General features: G+C 45.0%; 1 protein-coding gene across 1 annotated transcript in view; it reads right to left on the bottom strand.

The window, feature by feature from the left end:
- The window catches only part of Pkhd1 (PKHD1 ciliary IPT domain containing fibrocystin/polyductin), a 288,492-nt gene that overhangs the window by 49,569 nt on the left and 215,539 nt on the right, over positions 1–23,384 (bottom strand).

Below are 23,384 nucleotides of genomic sequence, written 5' to 3'. Positions count from 1 at the left end.
ATGCCAGAATAAATGCTGGGAGGGAAATCCTCATAACTGGACAGTAAAGTGTCCCACAACTCTGTTTTTTAATAATTACAGACAAGTTTCCTTTTAGATCAAAATTATTCTTTTTAAAAATTATATAATTATAATATAAACATATAATTATATATAAATATAACATATTTATATACTTATTATTTCCTTATTATATATTTATATACAATTTATATAAATATAAAATATATAATTATATATAAACATATAATTGTATAATCATGTATAATTATAGTATATAAAATTATATACTATACATGTGTGTACACACACACACACACACACACACACACACTTTACCTGGCTTTTCTACCATTCCAAATCTAAGATTATTGTGTCACGGTTCTCAAAATCCATAGTTACCAGTCATGAATGACTGCCTGAGAAAATATAGTCTGACTGTAAGTAAGTCTCAGATGGTTAAACAATTGTCTAAGCCTTATAGATAATTGATTGTATTTATTATTTAAGTCTATTTATTTTTCAGGGTGTCTTTTAATATACAGTTCTACAGAGTTCACTTCTCATTACTACAGTCACAATGGGAGCATAACCTAATTCCCTTCTCCCAAACTCTCTTGGGTACAGCCACAGCCCCACCCGGCCCGGCCCTCATCTTGAACAGCCACACATCCTTTGGCTTCCTGGACAGAATCCTAATTCACCTCACCCAGCCCCTCCTAGGGTCCTGCAGAGGGGTAATATCTGACATTCGTCCTTTACTAGTGGTTCACTAAGGAAGGGGTAAGAGCCAGAACCTCTCCCCCCATGGGCATTTAACATTACTTCTCTTTTTTTTCATTTGGTAAAGTCAGGTCTTCTCCTAGAGGCCTGTGAAATCTATGATGAGTAGGAAAGCACATGGTTGTACAAAAGGCTGAGTGGTATTCTGGGAGTCAAGCAAGTAACCCAGCACTCCACTGCTAACAAGATTCTTGGGGAGGGAAGCCGCTGCACATAATCAGTTCACCCTAATTGAATGCATAGTTTTATTACATAACTGATGGTTTTAAACCCCCAGCCAATTAGTTTGCCAAACAGAGGTTAAATTCTTGACTGGTTTGTTCAGGCTACATTTACACAGGATTTACAACACAAGTTGCCTGATCCTGGCAGCTAGAAACGCATTCTCTTTAACAAGTGAATTTAGTGTGGACACCCCTTTAACGACGGAAAGAAAAGAGGGGGAGCCAGGTTCATTAAGATGATGACCTCGAATTCAATTCTGCCTTATACTTTACTCAATAAAATTTCCATTGCTATATAGTTACCCAATTTTGAGATTTGTGTTTAAGTCATGGTCTTTCCCACTGGTAATACTGCATCTGAAATTACTGAATAAGAATTAAACAAGAGTCTGCTAATTTGTCATGATGAACCAATTCAAAAGAATTGCATCGCATTTTTTAAATTAGCATCTATTGTATAAAGGGGGTTCATTTTAACAAATTCCTATTTACTTACGATCAACCTCAATCCAATTCAGCCCTTCTCTCTCCCTCCCCTTCACTTTCTTAATATAACTTCAACAGGTTTCATTGTTCTGTTTCCATATATGCATATAAAGTAAGTACTTTACCCTTTTTCCAACTTACACTGTTGGGCAGGGGATTAAGCCTAGCTGAAGATCCTGCCGTGTATCTCTGAGCACATATATTCCTCATCTATAGCCCTGTCAGTTAAAGCAAGCCTCAATTTACCTGTTTTCATTCCCAGTGCGTTTTATTACCTTTACATATTTGCACAAAGGGGTTTCAGTTCGACACGTCAATGTCTGAGAACAACGCATCTTCTTCATTGTCACCCATCCAACATTTCCCCCCTCCCATCAACCTCAATCACACGCATCCCTTCAAGTTTCACATGTGTACATTGAGTAAAACTCTAGTGTGCTGCAGCAGTCTTTCTTACTACTGGATGGCTAGGGAAATAAAGCAATCTACCAGATTTTCTAAGTGTATGTTATACTTTCAACCTATGCCAAGTAAAATGAGCTGCAAAGAAGAGCTAGACATAGATAAAAGCACAGACTTTGTGCATTAATGTCCAGAGCTGTGGTGAGACATTGCTTTTAGGAAGTTGTCAGAAACTAATTGTTTCTTCAATTATACACACGTTTATATGAGCATTTTAAAGAGCAAAGCCAACCAATTTTTGCTATAAAAGACCAGCTAGCATCTTCAGGCTTTATGGGTCAAGAGGCAAAATCAAATCTATTAGGGAGAGAACAAAATTCTATGATTTTTTACTTATGAATTTCAAAACCTAGATTTGCTATATTTCAGAGAACATAATTAGCAGAATGAATTCATCTATTTTATTTCAATAACAAATAGAGAATTCAAAGGGGCCACTTTTCCTCTAGGACTCAGAATTGGTGATTTTTTTTTTTGCTCATACTTGCCTTCAGTTAAATACCTATTAAATTTTCTAGAATATGTGCTAAGTAGTAAAGACACAGAGACACACAGCCCTGTGACCTCTAAGTGTCAATGTTCTACAAGAGAACGGAAGACAGATCACAGTATCTACACGCAATGGGTGACGGTGTTGTTCGTGTGTAAGCAGCGGTCTAAAAACACAAATGAAGACTTAGGCAAAGAGTACTGCAGCTTTTCTAAATATGTGTATTTCTCCCCTGATTAAAATTCCTTGTGTTGCCAGGCATTGGTGGCTCACACCTGTAACCTGAGCTACTCAGGAGGCTGAGATCTGAGGATTGCAGTTCAAAGCCAGCCTGGGCAGAAAAGTCCCCATGAGACTCTCATCTCCAATTAACCACTCAAAAGTAGGAGTGGTGCTGTGGCTCAAAGTGATAGAGCAACAGCCTTGAGCACAAAGAGGCTCAGGGACGGCACCCAGGCCCTGAGTTGAAGCCTCATTACAAATAAATAAATAAATAAGCCCTGTGTTGCTTCTGAATGGCTGTTTTCATTCTATAAATGTATAGCACTGGGTGTTCCAAATAATACTGCCTGAATCTAGGCAACATGGATGGCTTAATCAAAATGAACACTATTCGTGTGTATTCGCTAGCTCTACCACAGACATGTCTCCTTTCTCCTGATAACTAAGATTCTGATTATTTGAGGGCTGCTGTTAATGAAGACGTGAGACCTAAAATGAGGGTTGAAAATGCGAATCACACCCAGATGATTCAAGGTAATTCTAAGCTACAAGAAAGAGGGGAAATAACTTTGTCTCTTTACTTTTGGCTTTCACGTTAATATATCATCGAATGGGCAAATAAATACTGAGGCCACATGCATTTTTTACATATACTCAGAAACAAACAACAGTCTCGAGATTCTTCCTCCCAAGGAGAGGGCTCTGTGGTAAACTAGGACCTAAAACAGAGCGATTGATGATGTACTAAAAACAGCTTCTGCCATCTCCCTCTTGAGTACCCCTGGCGTGCAAATGTCCCGGCTTCTGTATTTTAACTCCTGGGCAGATCCGCTGACAGCAAACCTCCAGACAAGTAACTGTGGGGCTGTTCTGGGGGAATGCAGGCTGCTCAGGTCTGTACCGATAATCATCCCCAGAGGGTAGCTCTACTCAGCATCACAGCAGTCACAGCACGAGAGAAGAGAGGCACTTACCAGATGAGAACACTCCCACCCTCGTGCTTCCTGACACTCAGCCCAAACAATCAACACCCAGGGAAAGGAAGGTTGCTCTGCCATTGCTTCTAGCCTGGCACCTATTTTTGCCATAGAGAGGCCAGGCCTACATACCCCTGACACACGGAGAACCTTCCGGCATAACATACCATGAAGAGGTATGGGAAAATCCAATCAACATGAAGTCTTGAGATCACAAAGCACATCAGACACTAGGCTAATAATGAACTAAGTTTTCTTCTGCAAAATAAATGGAAGCCGGGAAGAGGTTTTCTGCCAACAAGCCCACACGGGATCAGAGCTGCAGTTGAGAAAAGGCATCTCCTCTTGGTGCACATTGTAGAAGCTGAAGTTTAGACTACTTAAACAGAATGGTATGGCCACAGCTGAGGTAAGAGCTCTGCCATGGGACTCCTGAGAAAATGGACCAGACAGCTGATGGCCGGAAGAAGGTAGGCTTGGAGTGAGAGGCTTGGAGGGAAGCAGTGAAGAGTTTCCACTCACTGGGAAGACTGAGTAGAATCGGGGATGTTGGAAAGAACGTAAGCACGGCTGTGAGGATAGGGAACTGGACAGACGATTCGGGAGGTAGAATGGGCTCCAGTCTAGAATAGAAACAGAGACTCGAGAGTACTCAGCACAGACCTGGGCATCGTGGCTAGCCTAGGCAAGATTTGGAAGGAGGAGGAAAGGAAGGAAGGGTGGAGATGGTTATGACAAGAGTTTAGGAAACACTGATGCGGACGGAGAATACGTCAAAGAGCAGATGGCTGAGGTAGTGGCAGCTCGTGTGTGTGGATGTGGGGGGTGGGGGGAGAGGTGTGGGGGTGGGTGCTAGTACTGGAGATTAAACCCTTGCACTCATTGGAAAGATCACTGGGCCACATTTCCAGCCTCAAGAGATTTAGACTCAGTGACCAGGTCAGAAGGGCACTGAAGACTGAAGGAAGGAGAGCTGCTAATAGAACTCACTTCACAGCCCACCTCCCCGTCAGTCACCCCGGACGGACAAGTAGGCCCAGGAGAATGCACTGCCTCGAAAGTCAAAGGCAGCATGGGATTCTGAACCAGCTACAACAAGGAGCCCTGGGGCGTGAAGGGTCAAAGCCCCTCAGAAGAGTCTGATGACACCCGCAGAAACTCTGTCTTGGAGCCACTCCTCAGAACTGGGGGACACCACCTGGAAAGCCAGTGGCACAAATGCATGGCTGCCCTTCTCAGAGAAAGGTGCCTCCCACAAGGCTCCATTTCCACCTAAAAGTGCACCGGGAGAGACTTGTTTCCTTGGGCCTTAAAGGCGTTTTTCTGGCAGCCATGTTCTATTCAAGTGCAAATAGCCGGGTAGCAACTGAAAATGAGGCCCAGAAAGATGCTTGAAGTAGAAGAAGAAAGCGTGAAGAAGAAAAACTCAAATATAGACATAACAAAATATAGAAAAGTTTTACCTGCTTTATAATTTTGCCTGAACTGGTCTGAACGCTGTCATTATTAATGACAGAATTATGTGCAAAGATGTGAGCACAGATGGGGAAATCTAATTAGTCACTGGTGTTATTTTCTGAAGTTATCCTTTATACTATACACACAGAGGCAGCATATACCGAGTATTAACTTCTAAGCATAAAAAGCCACCTTAAACTTCATACTAATATGGGTCAGAATCACATCTATAAAGGTGAGACAGAAGGCACTTGGAAATGTGAAATGGCCCGCGGTCAGACACGTGAGAATCAACTGACATTGTGCCTACAATCGACATTCACAGAAGGATGCGGGAAACCCCCCGTCTCCTCGTGATGACTGGGTGATTACCAGTCACAAAGTGGCTGCCAGGGACTCTGCTCTCCTGACTTCTCTTCAACAACAGAAAGGATGAACGGGTGCCTGTCCTTTTCCTGTCTATGTCTTCCCCCATCCCCAGTCCTTTCTGACCCGAGTCCACAGTGACAGCATTATGTTCCCATCTATCCAAGACAGAGCATTCATTATTCATGTGTGTCCAATCTATACAGGTCTCATTGAGCAAATGAGAGATGACGCCGTCACCCTGAGAGAGGAGCACCCGACAGGGTCGGTCCTGACTACTTCCAGCTGAGCATCCTTTCCCAGCATTCAATGGACAACCCAGCAGACCTCATCTCTGGGTCTCATTTCACATCCACGGTAGAAAACGCGCATGGTGACTAAACAAGATGGGGGTGGGAGGGGAGGAAGAGGAGGAAAAGGCAGAACAAGGAGATGCAGCAGCAGGAAAAGGAGGAGGAGCAAATGCGGAGGCCACACCAGCTCCTCAATCACACAAGGGAAGCAATTAAAGGTACAGCGATTGTTCTCTGCCATTTCCAGCACAGCTTGCTGGCCCTGGCCTTAATCCTAAGCATGCTTTCTTCCGCGGTGTTTCACTCAGGTGGATATTACAACTAGTTGGTGTTTTACTGTCTCCTTTTCACTCTGTGAAGTTACTATGCCCACTCCTATCAAGCTCTGCCTAAATGAGTAGTACATGTTACAGTCTCAGAAAATGTTCGCTGAATTGGCCAAAATAAAAAGGGAAATAAATGACACCTCCAAGGGTGAATGACCTGCACAGCCACACATTTCAAATGTCTCTGAACAATGATAACTTACTCTTGTGATCCAATTTTTAAAAAAAACACCTATGACTAGTTCCTCCATTCTCACTCAAAAGTATCCTCCTTTGGGAGAAGTTGGAGACAGGTCCAGCTTTCTGTGGGGAGAACTTGCTAGATCACCAATGTAGCAAGAACAGTGACCTTTGCACAGAAAGACAAAAACCCTCGTGTGGGAAACAAAATCATGGTAACCAACAATGTCAACAATCCAGAAGAACATTCACAAAACACTGCATCTACAGCCCACTGTGATTGAAATAAACTTCTGTGTAATGTTGTGGAAATGAATATATTGGATTTACCATGGTGGTTGTGTGAAAACCCACTAATGGCTGTTGATAGCAGTAGTGAGTGTTGAATAGGTATAATATAGTAGGCACTAAGTTGATATAACTTTTCTGCTCATCACACACAGCCAAATGAGGTAAATGCCATCAATTTTGAATGTTAAAAAAAAAAATAAGAACACTGCCAGGTGCTGGTGGCTCATGCCTGTAAATCCTAACTATTCAGGAGACTGAGAGCCGAGGATTGTGGTTCAAATCCAGGAACGTCTGTGAAACTCCTTTTCTCCAATCAACCACCCCTCCAAAAAAAAAAGGATCTGTGGCTCAAACGGTAGAGTGCCAACCTTAAGCAAAATTGCTTAGGGACAACATCCAGGCCCTGAGTTCAAGTCCCAGGACTGGCACAAAAGGAAGGAGGAAGAAGAGGAGGAGGAGGAGGAGGAAGAGGAAGAGGAGAAGGAGGAAGAAGAGGAAGAGGAGGAGGGTATTAGGAGCAGGTAACTTGCCAGATACACAGTCTGAGACTGGGGCTTAATTCAGACCTTCCTCGATTGGCTCTGATGGCCTCATGATAAAACCTCTCCCTAGGAGGCCGTGTTACTCTCCTCTCCCCGGCCTCTTCAGAGGCTGGGGGCCCCACTGTTTCCTATTCCAGGCACGGCTGTGGCTCACAGTGCTGGGCACGAGAAGGCTGGTTTGCCTTGCCCTCTGCCCCTGGCCTGATGGTGCCACTCCAAGAGACGAACCACTTTATATTCATGCATTGCAACCAACACACCCTAGGGCCATCTGGGGACACAAACCTCTGCCTTCCCTTCTGCCCGTGAACAGTTCTGAGCTGCCTTTCATGAAGGATCTTTTCCCAGCTGCTGTCCCCTCTCAGACCATTTCCCAAACGGACAGTCTACGTGGCAGGCTGTCTCCGTGGCCTGGTGGATAAGAAGCCATTCCTCCACCATCTGAAATCCCTGCGCTTCTCAGAGCTAACATGGTTTATCGGAAGCAGAAATCCTCGCCTTGGATGGCCCCGACTTCTTCATTTCCTGTGAACGGTGGGGCCCGCTGCATCTGTCGGGTCTCAGGTCCACGTTGAAAACATTTGTCTACCTCTGCTGGAAGCCCTTCTGATTAGTCAGGCTCCTTGAGTTAGAAACATAAGGATTTATAATGAAAAAGAATCACACAGTAAAAACAGAAAGAATGAAAAGAAAACAAACCAATAAAGAACCGCTCCTATCATAACACTGAAGGTTCTGGTATTTGCTGGCTTTGGAGTGAGTTCAAAATAAATGAAAGAAATGTGTATTTTATTAAATGCTAATATTTAGAAGATGTGGGGGGGGAGGAAAGATAAATACCTCCAATCATATCTGCAAATGTGAGGCTGGTTAAGCTGGCTTCTTTGCACGTGAGTAGCCTGCTCCTCTTTGGAGGGCCAAGCCTGGAGCCAATAAGACAATCGCGCTGGAAGTAGTGGAGGTAAGCCCGCCTGCGGCCCAGCAGAGATGGGCACCGGACCACTCTCCGCCAACACCGTAACCCAATACAGAGCTCTCTGCAGCTGCCCACTCGACTTCCGCCTCAGGAAAGCCCTCTCTGCTGCTGCTCCCACGTCGAGAGCCCCGTAATAAACCCTGTGCTTGCCTGCAACATCTGCCGCTGTGAACATGATCTCTGTTTGTCTTAAAGTATAAATAGGCCCCAAATTTCAAGGGTTCAGCATACACTGAACCGTGACAGCACAGAGTCTTCCTTTTCTTTTGTGGTAAGAGCCTCATCCCTCTCCTGGGTTTTGACATTCATTTGAAGAACAACAATGGAATAAGGTTGAGAGGAAGGGAATTTCAGGGGGTCAGGAGTACTCACAGGGGTCAGAAATGGTTTTGTTTTTAGTACATTTTCAGTAACACATGTTGCCTAAATTTAGGTCATTTTTCTGTATCCATTTTTGTTCTCCACACCAAAGTTAAGAAACCATCCTCAAGCTTATATACACACACATCGTGTGATTAACTATATATATAGATAATTACAAACTTTTTAACTCTTTAAAAATTATCTTTAAGTAGTTGTACACGGGAGTTGCCCTTCAAGCACTCAGTTTTTATGAACGTAATGGACCTTGATTCGCGTCACCCCTTCCCACATCCTGGCCCACCCCTCCCCAGCCCATGCTTCAAAGCTTGGCAAATGCATGAGTGAGCTAGCATGGCAAAATTCCTTCCAACAATTAACATGAAATGCAAGAAAATGAACACGAGGGAGCTGAAATGTGTTCTGTGGCGATTATAAGTACTTGTGTGAGAGGGGCAGACAGAGAGGGCAAGTGGGGGCGAATATCATCAGAACAGTTTATGTAATACATGAAAACGGAACAATGATTCTTGCTGAGTCTGGTTTGGGAAGGAGAATGAGGCAGGGAGAGGCTGATGGAGGTGCACTGTGTACATGAACGGGTGTGTTAAAACGAAGCACACTTGTATGACTCATCTAAAAAGAAATGGTGGTCAAAATAAGCTGAGACAAAGCTCACTTTACTAGTAAGTTCTTCTTATTCGGTACTCAAAGCAGTTTAAGACATTCAAATTCATTAACATGATTTTATATAAGCAAAATACAAAATGAATGCACTTTTTTTCAACAAAAGAATCCTCTCCTCCGCCATAGATTATAAATCAAGACCAACATGCTGACCCTGACAAGCCTGGCCCTGCCATCAGGTAAAATGATTGCACCTGTCTGAATCGCCTATAATCCTAGCTACTCAGGAGGCTGAGAGCTGAGGACTGAGATTCGAAGCCAGTCTGGGCAGGAAAGTCCATGTGACTCTTGTGTCCAATTAACCACCAAAAAGCTAGAGGTGGAGTATTAAAGCACTAGCCTTGAGTGAAAAAGCTAAGGGACAGCCCCTAGGCTCTGCATTCAAGACCCAGTACCAGCATAAAAAATGAAATAAAATATATGAGCTATGAGCAAAAGAAGTGAAAGTACAGAATGATAAAACCTATGTAAGACATCTCATAAGTGTGTTTAATGAACACTTGATGAGATTGACTTTTAAGAGGTGTTTGGATTTTCTGGCGTTAGGCAGTTGTGGCCTCGCTCAGATGGGCAGGAATCACTTCCACAGACGATGCAGGTGAGGAGATAAATGGGACTGATGCTTAGAAGAGTCCAGCTGACTGTGAACACTTCCAAAGTGAGCTGTGTATCACCAAATTATCAATGCTTCAATCGTCATATACAATTAACTGCACCTCGATAATACTGTCATCCTGATGATGGTTATCAGTTTCCTGAACAAACCAACTTCCGCAATTGCAAAAGAAAAGAACAATTAGTCTTTCTAAACAATTCTCATTAAAACTCATGCTGCCAAATGGCTATGCTCAGATCCTATTCAGATCTTAGATTCCTCCAAATCATGCCACCAGAACCATTGCTTCAGCAGCCTAGGCCAATCTTACCCCCCCACCCTACCCCCACGCTTCCCTATGTTCAATCAATGATGACATTACTGTCTGGTGTGCAAGGCACCACACCCACACTTAAGATGTAGTGATTATTTGTTCTGGGGAAAAGAAAACAGGAAATGTGTGTCTAAACAGAATCACAAAATATTATCACTGATTTTCATAGCCCATAAATGCAAGTCTAGCCACAAAATTTTAGGAGCTAAAATTTCAAGAGGGTACATAGAAATATTGAAGACCCGTTTGCAGATTTTCTACTTGAGATTTAAGCAATAAGCCTGGGATTCAAAGTTGAGCACAGAGAAAAGATTACACTGCTATACTATGCCTCAATCATCAAATAACGTTTATTATCTAGCATCTGATCTACAGATACAAAGAGATGGTCTCAATGAAAGTGATTGATGATATTTCCAGCTTCTCTCACATAAAATGAGAACAACTATAAATAGAGATATAATCAAGTAAAACAGCATGGAAATGACATTTCAGATTGAGAACGGCGTTCAACGTGGTAATATGGGCAAGTGCGGCACTGACACTAAAGCAAATACGAGTTCAATGATCTGGTGTTTGGACCTTACTTTCTAGTTATGTTCTGAGAAGCTATTATTTAAATACATATAATACAACACAGGGTTTGGGCTTTTTGTACTTGAGATGTTCTGGCATTTCCTAGCTTTATGTAATCCCACATCAGCTCATGAAAACTCTAGCTACTAGAAGGATCACATACTAATAGACTGGCACAATGACTTCATAGAAATATGCAAAGGATGGCTAATTTTAAGTACTTCGGCAACATACAGATTTCACTTGACTGTTAGTCCAATGCTAAGGTTTCTGAAACAGAAGTAAGCAAAAATAGGGCTTAGATTATGTCGTAGGCAATAGTTTTCCCTTGAGTTAAAGGGGGAGAAAACACTTAGAACATGTTTTATTACACTTGGAAGTGTTTTGACTTGGGTAATGCTCGGGGAGGGACCTGTTCTGGGTAGTGTAGGATGCTTTGCAGTCCCGCTGACTCTACCCACCAAATTCCAGCAGTACTCCTGCTTGTGACAAACAAAAATCATCTTCAAATATAGCTAAAGGTTACCTGAGGGGCAAAGCTAATCACCCCCCCACACACCCCAGAGTGTTCTTGTAAGAATCAAAGGAGACGCTACTGTTTCTATCTGTTGTAAATTACCATCCAAGTATCACATCTCTTTATGTCAAAATCTAAGTAAATTTCTAATCTTTTAGCTTAACAAAGAACATTGTTAAAATGCTATGGATTTTGTTTTAAAAATGCTTACAATGTAACTTATAAAATTTTTCTGTATACAAATGATACTTCTTTCTTTGAGTAAAAATAACTAATTATGCTTTTGGCAAAATTCATCAATCAAACAAGATCAAGCAATCCTTTAAGAACAAGATTGTTCTTGTGCACATTGGTATCCCCGGAGCCTCACACAGGGCCCCAGATACACACGGTTTGCTCCTCATAAACCTTTTGTGAATAAAAAGGGAAATCTTAAAAGAGATTTTCCTATATTTTTGTGTATATTTTGAATAATGCCTTAATTTTAACGGTCCTCATGACTTGGGGAACTTGACTTTCCCAACATTAGGAAAACTTGCAGACACATAACCGGGCGGGGGGGGGGGGGGCAGTGCGTGGCTAATTAGCCATAATTGATTCCCTCATCAGCTCCATTTTCATGTCCTGTATGAAGTATTTTCATAGGTCACACCATATCGTGGTGTTTTAGATGTGCCAAATGCATTGTATTCGTCTCCACCGCACCTCATTTTCAACAGAGGTCTGAGCCTCCTTTGGATCTAGCGTCCATGCGCCTGTCCGAGCTGCTCTTCTTCCCATGGGTCCCCCGGCCTCAATCTCTTCACCCTCCGGTCTCACACTCGCCTCCCACCTCGGGGCTGCTCCAGAGCCGCTCTGTGCTCCCGTTTCCTCTCGCCCTTTGCCTCCACAACACTCGTCAGCCTTCACGTCAGTTCATCGCCTCCAAGACCAGCCTTCGCGTCAGTTCATCGCCTCCAAGACCAAGCTTCAGGGACCATTCTCCTCCACCCACCACCACTACCATTCCTCCTTTCCAACTCCCGATTTCTTCTTTGTGGTATCTGTACTATTTATGAGGAGTGTCACATCTGTACGTACACACACACACTCATATTTACACACGTACACACAGATGTGTTTCTGTATGCTTTTTTTCTAACTCCCTCAATGATGATAAAATTTTGCATACCCAATATGTGGCATTTACACAGCCAGACCTAATAAATATCTACTGAATAAATGATGTAATAAAGGAAAGAAATCCAAGGTAGCCTTCTTAGATTAGAAAGGAGATGCTGCCTGGGCCAGGGAAGCCCTTGGCGATCAGCAAGGCGGAGGGGCCTGTCCCTTGAGCTCGCTCTTTCTGTGTCTCTTCCTTCTGTCCGTGGATAAGATCTGACCGGCATCTCCTCTTGCCAGACGCCTCCCGCTCCACCGTGGTCATTTGTCCCTTGAGCACCTCAGGGCTAGTGAGTGTGTGCGCCGTGAGAACTCACGTGGAATGCTTGCTCTTGCAGTGTGGGCTCTGCCTCTGTGATCAACAGCAGATCTTGCATGGCTCAGCTGCTTGCAAACATTTTCAAACAAAGGCCTCCCGCCTCCATACGTCTCCCAAAGTTCTTCCACTGAGTTTCTTCCTCTCTTCCTTCTCAACTTCATGTTCTGTATCATTTCAACTACCACGTTATTCCAGGTACCTTTTGATTTTAGCGAGAGTTCACCTGCTACAATCCCAGAGGTTCTAACTCCAATTGATCCCTGGAATAATTTCCCCCCTCCCCATATATTGGGCTCTTCTAAAAGCAAAGCCTACGCAACTTCAGTCTCTTTCCTTATTCTCCCATATTTGTTCCCAATCCTCCCTCCAGACACATCTTGCCACGAACAATGGAATGACTGTTGGCTTCTTCTCCCCACCCCCTAGGTCAGGAATAAGTAACCCATTCTACTTCTTCTCTTCTAGCTCTTTGATCTGTACCACCATCTCCTCCACCACAATCCTTCCACATCAATGCGTTCTCTACAAATCTTAACCGTCCAACTGTGTCCCCGGAAGTCTTTCTGTGTGTCCAGGCTCCATCTTGTTCTTCTCCCTGCTTCCTGCTGCCTGGTCATCCTTCTGAAGTCCACCTTCCTATGGTCTCCTCGGTTCTGAACTCTTCAAAGGCCCCTCAGTGGCTCTTAAGAAAATAGAAAGTACTACTAGTAATACCAAGAGACTACAGACTTTCCAACATAGCTGTGCCCTCTCCATGCTTCACCATTCTGAGTTCTTTATTCAGGTATACCATCCATATGAAAAGCCATTTTACCAAAAGCAAACAAGCTATACCAGTAAATGCTCATGGAATAGTATTTCTATGCCTACTGGCATATTACTTCATATTAGCAACAACTGCTTAGAGTATCTTTCCCTTCCAAGTAACACTTATATGTGAAAAACACTTGTATGTTCTGGATACATCCAGGAGTGGTAGCACATACCTGTAATTCCAGCTACTTGGGAAGAAACTAAGGCAGGCAGATCACAAGTTGAAAAGACTGGAGATGTGACTCAGTATTAGTTGCTGGCCTAGCATTCATGGAGCCCTGGTTCAATCTCCAATAATACAGAAGATAGACACACAGAGAGAAAGAGAAAGAGAAAGGGAGAGGGGAGACAGAGGGGAGGGAAGGGGGAAGCAAGGAGGAAGTGAGGGAGGGAGAGCAGGGTGAGAAAGGAACACTGGCTTTATCCTGGCTTTATCTCATGAAACTCTAAGCATGCGTACGTCAGTGTGACGTAGGGACCAGGGTGAAGGTGAGCACAGCACCTGACAGCACCTGGCACCTCGCCTGGCACCTCGGGGGCATCCAGTAAAGAGGAGCTCCTGTCACCCCCGTAACCCTCATTCCACGCTAGGAGTGAGTTCAAACACAAGGGGCAGCTCTAACTAAAATGAACATCGCAACTCTCCCCTGCCCTCTAAGAGGTTGTAACCTCATGGGGGAAGGTGCAGATACCACGTGCTGCCTCAGTCCCATTCAAAGCCCAGCCCCGGCGGGCCCACGGGAGCCCCTGCTGGGAGGAAGAGGGGAGGAGGAGGACTCCTCCCTGGGGCGGAGATGGACGCTGACACTCTCCAGCCATGTAGGAAACGTCCCCAGGCACACGAGGGCCCACCCTGAACTGTAAAGGGTTACAGCTTACGTGCTTCTGGAAAAGAGATGGGATAAAACTCATTTCCAATGAGCCATTCATCGATTCTTCAGTTCACTAATTACTGATTTCCTCTTTTTTTTTAATTACTTGGCTTCCGAGGTTAGAGGCATTCTAGGATGGGAGTGGGGAGGGGAGGGCCAGTCTGAAGTGTGGTCTGACGCACCCTCAGCCTTTTGGATGGAGATTGAACATAAACTGTGGTCTGGCGGGATGTTCATGCAGCCCTCCATGTCAATGGCTGTAATGTAAGAAAGGGGAAACATTCTCCAGGAAACACAGAGGAGGAGCGAAGTGGATTTCTTTCCTGGTCCCATACAGAGACCGCCTTTGTACGAGTGCACCTGCGCCAGCCAGTCCAGACGCACGACCCTGGGGGGGGGGGGGGGGGGCAGGAATCTGTGCCTCCTGGTCACCAGGTGCTCTCAGAGAGAGGCTGCGGGAGTTCACACCCACCCAGCCAAACCGCTGACTATGGAAGAACAATTCAGGTTCAGTGGAGCTGAAATAAGGATACTGGATGTAAGTGTGGCCGTCTTGGCATCTAAATAGAAGACATTCTAAATAGGGGCATTCTGAGAACTTTAGAGGTAATGGAGGACATGCTTTGGATTACAGGTGTGTCTTGAGTTGTCAAGCTCCAGGAAAGTCTTTCTTCCCCTAGACAATTGGGGTGGCCCCTGATTGTTCCCCATGGATAATTGGTTTTGCCGATGTATAACACTTTTATTAGGAATAAGTATTCCCATCTAGCTTGTTTTGCTTTATGTATAACACTTTTGTTGGGCTTGGGTGCTGCACCCAAACATGTGGCTTTTGTCTTTAAAAGCTTTAAGCCCGGGCTGGTGGCTCCCACCTATAATCCTAGCTACTCAGGAGGCTGAGATCTGAGGATCACAGTTCAAAGCCAGCCCGGGCAGGAAAGTCTGTGAGACTCTTATCTTCAATAAACTACCAGAAAACCAGAAGTGGTGCTGTGGCTCAAGCAGTCGAGTGCTTGCCTTGAGCTGAAGAGCACAGGGACAGCGCCCAGGCCGAGTTCAAGCCTCACAACCAAAAACAAAGCTTTGTTTTAGCTCTGTTCTGGGCTGTAGACCTTTAAGACAGGAGTCCATCTGCAAATGCCGGCTCTCCAATAAAGACTCCCAATTCGACCTCTCAAAATGTGGCCTCACTGTTTTTCTCAATGGAATTCCTGTACAACAGTGACACTATGGGAGAAATGAGGTTGGGAGATTCCACATACAACACAGACGGGGGGGGGGGGGGGGGGGGGCGGGGGGAGTCCACAGACAGCACAGCACAGGGAGGGGGAAACCCATGGAAAAGCCACCGGCCATGGTCTGCTAGGTTCGGACCTTCGTGGGAGAGTTAGTTCCAGGCAAAGGCAGTTCCAAAGTAGCCAGGCTTCCGGGGGAAAAAAAGAGGACTTTGGAGCCGTGCAGGGTCCCTGCTGTGGGAAGGACCCCACAGCCCTCCGGGCAGGGAAAGGTGCCTGGCCAGAGGACAGGCCTGGAGGCGCTCGGCCCCACACTCAGCACACACATCCGGGATAGACAGCTGGATCTTTTCAAAGCAGGTCTGAACTACTTGCTCCTGGATGGAAAGAGTTTTCTGTGCGTTGCTATTTTCATGTCCAAAGACACGTGAGAGGCAGGCGTACACTGGGAATGGAGATCTGGCCCCTGCTTCAGAAGAGCCGTTGCTCAGGTTGCCCTTCATGGGAAGTTCTTAGCCTAAATCTCACGAGATCCACGGTGTTCCATGGGACAAACGGGGCGGGGGGCGGGGGGGGGGGGGGGGGCGGAAGCCAGGACGGCAGAGGAAAGAGAGCATACAAAGATGACAAGCCCTGTAAGCATTTGAGCAAGAAAGTCCCAGAAAGAAAGGAAGGAAGGGAGAAAGAGACCCCACCATGGGGCGCTTGTGCGTGACCCTCTTTCATATGGAATTAATGGTGGTTTAATGGAGTATGAAAGGATGTTTTACTGGAAACAACGAGGAACAATTGTCTAGCTCACGTTTCATTTCACAGGTCATTATTGCATTAAGAAGGTAATCGACCAAGTCCGGTAAATAACAGTCTGCGTATTGCCCAGAGCTTCAAACCAACCATTTTAGCCATCACAAACTAATATCTCTGTCATGTTAACCCTTGCAGGGCTGTGCTGGGGGGCTAAACAATTACAGTCCGCACCCCGTTCTAGCAGGTGAGCATCATTCACTGCCCCTCTAAGCCCCTTCTTTTGCAGAACCCAGGAGGCCGTATTTTAGCATTGTTGTTTTGTTGATGAGCCAAATGCAGCTCTTGTGGCCTTGAAAAACAACCCCCATTTTAGCGAGCGCTCCAGGCCTCTTTAAACAGACTGCTTCCTCTGCGAAATTAATTGCTGCAAAACGCAATGCTCCCTCATCTAAGCGTTGGCAAGCCCGCACTCAGCTATCTGGGTGGGCCCTAGATGTTTCCGAGAGATCTTGGGGAAACGAGCCTCTTTCCTTTATTATACAAGTTCACCATGGTGTCAGCAGGCACCAACAGGCACGGAACATCCAGAAGTTGCAAATATCTGAATTCTGCTGCCATTAACTCTGGGGTGAGGGGTGGGCGAGGAAAATGCTGTCTGTATCTTGAATCCATGCCATCGTAAACATCCCCAAGATGGTTTACCATAAACAATCAAGATTTAAAGCACCCATAGGAAGATACGTACTTAAAATGCGTGCCACATAAAAGGTTTCCTCTGCTCAATTTGTGACCAAAAAGAAAAAGAGTCAAAGCTTAGCTGTTCTGATTCATAACCATGCCCCAAATACCAGGGTATGTTGATCATTTTCCCACAAATCCTGATGTCTGCTCTGCCGGCCAGCTGAACAAGAACCCCTCCAGATCTGCAGAGAACCTCTGAAACAAGATGAACAACTTCTTTCCAAAAGGAGACAGAAAATATTGAAGGAGGAAAAAAGCAAAGGCATTCCATTTTTTTTTTCACTTATACACTAGAGTGGTCTTATGAAAATCTCTAACATTGCCCTCCACCTCAGATGAGTAAGTAAAATATTGGGTCATGTCAAAGGGACTTGGCAAAACAAGTTTTTGTTGGTTTGGTTGGGTTTTCGTGGGTTTTATTTGCTTTTGCTCTTGGTTTTCTGAGACAGTTTCTCATGGTATAGTCAAGGCTGGCTTCCAAGTCGACTTCCACCTGCCTCAGCCTCCTGAGCACTGGAATTACAGTTGTGTGCTACAATGCCCATTTAAATCTTCAAGCGGGGAGATTTTCCCCAGACTGTGAGCATTTGGAAGCAGAAAACTTTCTCTGACTGGAATCAGAGAGGTGTATAAGAGAAAGCAAGAGAAATACAAAGGATGAGAGAAATAGAATGTGTTCTTGCATGCTCCGAAGAGGAGGAGAGCTGAGAGTCAAGGAGCTCAGGCAACCCTAAGAGCTAAGCATGGGCCTCGGCATCCACTGCTTCCTTCCTTCCTCCCTCCTTCCTTCCTTCCTATTTCCTTCCTCTTCCTTCTTTCCTTCCTTCCTCCCATTTGTAATTTTTTTTAATTATCCTAAGGCTTGAACTCAGAGCTCACCTTTGTTATACAGATGCTCTACCAGTTAACCTCTATGACATTTTGGGGTGCAGTACTTGGTGTTTAAACTTACATCTTTACACTGGCTAGAACTACACTTCTAGCCCAGCTAAAGGGAAAGGAGCCATGCACCCTATAACTACATGGAACTGAATCTAGTCTAAACCTGCGTGACATTGAAAGTGGCAAAGGAATGTGTCATTTCAGACATGGAAGAAGCGGGGGTGGGGGTGGGTGATCAGACCAACCCACCATGCTCCCACCATGCTTCTGACCTGCCGATCTCTGAGAGCGTCCCTAGGTGCTGTTTCAAGTCACCCAAGTACTAAGACTCTGCCACTAGAACAACAGAAAATGAGAAGGAGCGCCAACGGAGGCATCATGCGGGGATGTTCAAGCACATGTAGAGACGGCAGTGATGGAACTGGAATACTTGCCTCTAACAGTCGCTCACCTGTGACAGCGCCGGGAGCTACAGTTTCTATAGAAAGCTATGAGGCTTGCAATGGGCAGGAGTCCAGGCAGAAAGCTCACTGTGGCTGGGACGTATGGGCACATTGTGTCCACCCAGGGGATGCTCAAGGAAGGCTGTGTCCTTACACGATCTCTCTGGGCTGCTGGTCCATGCCCGCCTCTCACCACAGCTTGGCGTCCTCTCCCTTGTTTATCTTGGCCTCTCCTCTGGGGTACCCAACAGCATGGGGTGCTTTGTTCTCACCAGGCACTTGGAGAGTGAACCAACACAACGACAATACTCACAAGACCACGTGTTGGAAATGACCTTTACAACATGGGGGCAGGGACACGGAAGGGGAGGGAAAGTGGGAGGAAAACAACAGAGGGGTAACGATGCTCAACAGGAAATGTACTCACTGCCTTACGGATGTAACTGTAACCCCTCTGTGCAGCACCTTGACAACAGAATTAAACTTTAAAAAGAAAGAAAGAAAAACCCTGCTTCACATTGTTAAGAAAAATGGGGAAAGCTAGAGAAAAATTGTGACCTCATGACAAGCTACTGCCGTGTATCTACTTGAGTGTCATTACACATGCCAGCCTCCAGTGTTTGTCCCTGTCAAAACTGCATTTTCTTAGATGTGATATAACCCATTTCTATTGTGCATGGAGAAATGGCTATATGCAAATATAGTCACATACATTTGATATATTTGCATATATCATATTACACATTTAATTTAAAAACTTAATTGATGTCCTGATATCTGTTATATTATCCATATCTTCATATATAGTACATATATATACATATATATGAAGAGAAACTGACACTTTTGTGGGTGGATTGTATTGTCTTTCAAAAATGCTCAAGTGATGGATAATTACTTTTTTAAAATCCATTTGCTACCAAGTAAGGAGCAAATATGTGAATTATTTAGCTAAGTGTGCTTCTATACAAAGTTGTACCAGATGACTATGACCACATAATAATTACCAAGAAGTGGCTATGAGCCCAGGCTTTGGAGTCAGACAAAGGTAAGTTTAAATTCTGGCTATATACATTCTAGATGGGCACCAGGCAAAACCAGTTAACTCCTCTAAACACTATTTTCCCAAATACTCAAAGGAAATCCCAGTCCTTACTGCATGTGGTAAGAATAAATGTGTGTGGGAAACTACTATGCACAAGCACTGAGACACAGAATATGCTGAATAAATGGCAGCTATCATTACAGGCAGATAATTCCTGGAACAACTGAACAATCTCAGTCTGCTGTGTTCTGTGGAGGCAGAGCTTTGTTGGTCAAAGGAGGGACAGATCTGTGATGGACAGCTGAGAAGAATGCAGAGAAAGCGGGAAGAGAAATGCCACACAGTGCTGGTGCAGAGTAGCTTCAACCGAAGAACTCAGCTCAGTCCTGAACCTGGTGCTGGCCAGCTGTATGGCACTGACACACCATCTCCTGTCTCTGTAATGCATTGAAAGGTCTTGTAGAGAACCAGTGAATACTGAAATAGAGTGAGGCTGTTGTTAAAGGAAGATTTGAAGAATTCGGCAGGAGTAGTAACAGACCGTCTAGCCTGAGAGGTAAAGGAAATGGTCCTCGTTCGCACATTGTCCTTCATAAACCACGTGCAGAAAAAAAATCCCAACGCACTTCAGATCTACCGTAAAAAGCAATCAGATGCCACATGCTGCTCCCGGCCTAGACACCGGGAAGTCCCAGGCGAGCAAGAAAACAAGGCAAAGGGAAGTTGTTCTTTGAATCTTACAAAGTGCCACCGCAAGCCTCGTCTCCTCTGGCTGGAGTGCAGGCTGCCTTACAGCCTTCATATTTTAATGCCCCTGACATCCGGAATCCTAAAAGTCTAATGTTGAACCATAAATATCTTCTGAGATTAAAGAGCTATATACCAAGCTTCAATCTTGGGGGCCTATAATTGCTTGGGAAAAGAGAACAGCATTTCCCCCTCTAGCTAGAAGAAAAAGACCTCTGCCAGCGCGGATATTGGCAGACCAAATTTCTGTCGACCATTTCCTTTCTCCAGGTCTCTCCTCTTGCTTCCACCCTCCCTCTTCATTCTCTCATTTTATAATACCATTTTGCTGTCACTCTCAGGACAAATGGGAGGAAAGAGGCGCTCAGACAGCGCGTGGAGGAAATGCTCACCGCTGCTCGCCTGTGAAATGCAGAGCGGCCCGGGACTGTGCAGGTGCACACCACTTCATCACTCCGGCGATGACAGTCAAATGCCAACCTTATTTTCTTTTATTTTTTATCAACCTAATCTTTTCTGTTTTATTTGAGGCGAGTCACTTTTAAGAGCTCTACAGTGGTTTATAACATTCCTTCTTGGCAGGGGCTCAAGAGGCGGCTCTACACTCTGAAAGTATGTCTCCCTCACTCCTGGGAGCGGCTGGGAGAGTGTCACCGGCCGGGAAAGCCCTCCTTCGCCAGGTCTCAAGGTCACCCCATGCTGAATAACACCGAGGAGACTGGGAAAGGCTCATCAGGAATTTAGCTTCGTGGTATACTGTTTCAATGTGGAATTTTAAAACTCAATACCTGGGCTGGGAAGGTGGCTCAGTGGTAGAGTGCTTGCCTTGCATGCACAAGGCCCTGGGTTCAATTCTTCAGTGCCACATAAGCAGAAAAAAAAAGAGCCAGAAGTGGTGCTGTGGCTCAAGTGGTAAAGCGCTAGCCTTGAGCTAAAGAGCTGAGGGACAGTGCCCAGGCCCAGAGTTCAAGCCCCATAACTGACAAAATAAACACATACATACATACATACATACATACAAACTTAATACCAACCTCCTTTACATTCACTGGCATATTTCTTATGAAAGTGGCATTTTGAGGTCATTTGACAAAATTTTCTGTCTATTGAAGACTCATACTTCCACGCTAAATGATATATGTGGAAAAACTAAAGCTTGGAATGCTCTTTCATTCAGAGTCTTAATTTAAGTCACAAATATTCCTGTATCTTTGTAGTGGTATTTTCACATTCAGAAACACAAGGGTGTTTATCTCTGCTATATTTGACAAAGAGGCTAATTCTTGATTATTCATAAGAAATTGAAATAGTCCACTTTTTAAATTACAAAATAAAATAAATGCCTTGGGCTGGGAAGGTATCTCAGTGGTAGAGTGCTTGCCTCACGTGCATGAGGCCCTGGGTTCGATTCCTCAGCACCACATAAGCAGAAAAAAGCTGGAAGTGGAGCTGTGGCTCAAGTGGTAGAGTGCTAGCCTTGAGCTGAAGAGCTGAGGGACAGCACCCAGGCCCAGAGTTCAGGCCCCACGACTGACAAGAGAAAAAAGAAAGAAAATCACCACCTTCTGCACTTAGCATACAAACAATATGCCAGGTACTGCTAGCTTCCACTTTGGCTTCTTCCCAGTTCCTTTGGCATGGCTGGAAAATCATAGAATTCCTTCATAACAGGAGCACTGTGGTTCCTCCCAGTCCTCTCCACCAGAGCAAACCAGATGAGAGGAGGCTGTCCATCGTTAGCTGGGGACAGACAAGAAACGGGCAAGAAGCCAGAATGGAAACCCTTGGCATGTGTGTCCTAAGTAGTAACGGCAAGACTTCCTTATTTCCTAAATGATTTTGGATGTTTAGAACATCAGATGCCTCCATAAGTCAAACAGAGTCCTTTCTAGAACAGGATATAAACAGTTCTCAGAGGATCACCTGCTTTGGGATTCACAGTCCTGCACTCTATTCAAAGTTGTCCACAAATGCAAACCCAGAGATAAGTATAAAACAAATTAACAGCTCTTTCCTCCCCTGGCTACACACCCTGCACCACGCAGATAGCGAAATCCACTGGCACGGGGCTCATTTGCCAAGCCACCTACTTGGTGTCTGCTCCTGATATCAGGGTTTTTGACAATATGCCGGAAACCGTGGATATGGGATTGAGGGGAAGGGCGTGTGGATGTGTGGATGAATTTATATGTGCAAATAAAATCTGTTAGGTTCCAAATTAAAAATCAACCTCAAAGGCAATGAACTTCAAATGGCTTGGAGAGACGTGCTAATAAAACAGACAACGGACACGCAGGTATGCCGGAGAGGGGGACAGACAAACATGACTGTGGGGGAGTGGTCTCCATTTCCATCCCAGCTGCTCTGCCGCTGTGTAAAGCTGCACTTTACACAGGCCACGGGAAAGTGCAGAGGGCATTCATTGTCTTCAGGCTGAATCTGTGCTTCCCTCCTCCACCAGCCCGGGGACGGAGCTGGAGAGCGGCTGAGCAAGAATGGCTTTTAAAAGAAAAGAAAGAAAGAAAGAATCCTTCCTCAGAAGGAGGAAGTTGCTCCCACTTTGGAAGTCAAAGGAAAAGCTGCTGGTCCTGTGAGCAAGCGGAAGACACCATTTCCCATGTGCGGCCTGACCACTCTAAGAGGCCCTGAGATGCATTGTTGGTGCAGTAAACAGCAGAGTCCTTCCAAGGAACACCTACAGCAACCTCATGGGAAATACTGCACAGCTTTAAAGCATGAGGAGTCGGGGGCAGTCCATGAAGAACAGCTTCATCTACCCCCCCCTCCCCGCTGTCCCCCATGCTCATAGCGGCTCGTCCCCAGCCTCCAGTCAGTGGAGTGCATTCATTCATCCACATGACACAATGCCCCAGGTTTGACCACTGATGCCTGTTGTACAGTCGGGGCAGAAAGCTGTGCACAGCCACACAGACCAGCACTACTATCGGCAGCAAGAACATGATTTTTTTTTTGCCAGAACAACATATCAGGATACAAGGAGAGCAACTATCAGACAGTTCTTCCAAAGAACGTGGTGATGTGAACTCAGAGCCTTCGAGTGAGATTTTGGAGGTTTTCTTTGTGACAGATGACTTGACTGCCACATTTGTAAGTGTCAGACCAAAGCCTGCTGCTACAGAAATCAATGACCTGGGCAGGCCAAGGAGGCTGGGTCAGGAAGATCAAGATTTTGAGGTTGGCCTGGGCTGCGCAATGAGATGCAGGCCGGCTTGG

Source organism: Dipodomys spectabilis, unplaced genomic scaffold, assembly GCF_019054845.1.
Source record: "Dipodomys spectabilis isolate Male_0828 unplaced genomic scaffold, ASM1905484v1 ptg000669l, whole genome shotgun sequence".
Classification (NCBI taxonomy): Eukaryota; Metazoa; Chordata; class Mammalia; order Rodentia; family Heteromyidae; genus Dipodomys; species Dipodomys spectabilis.
This window is presented reverse-complemented; position numbering and strand designations above follow the sequence as displayed.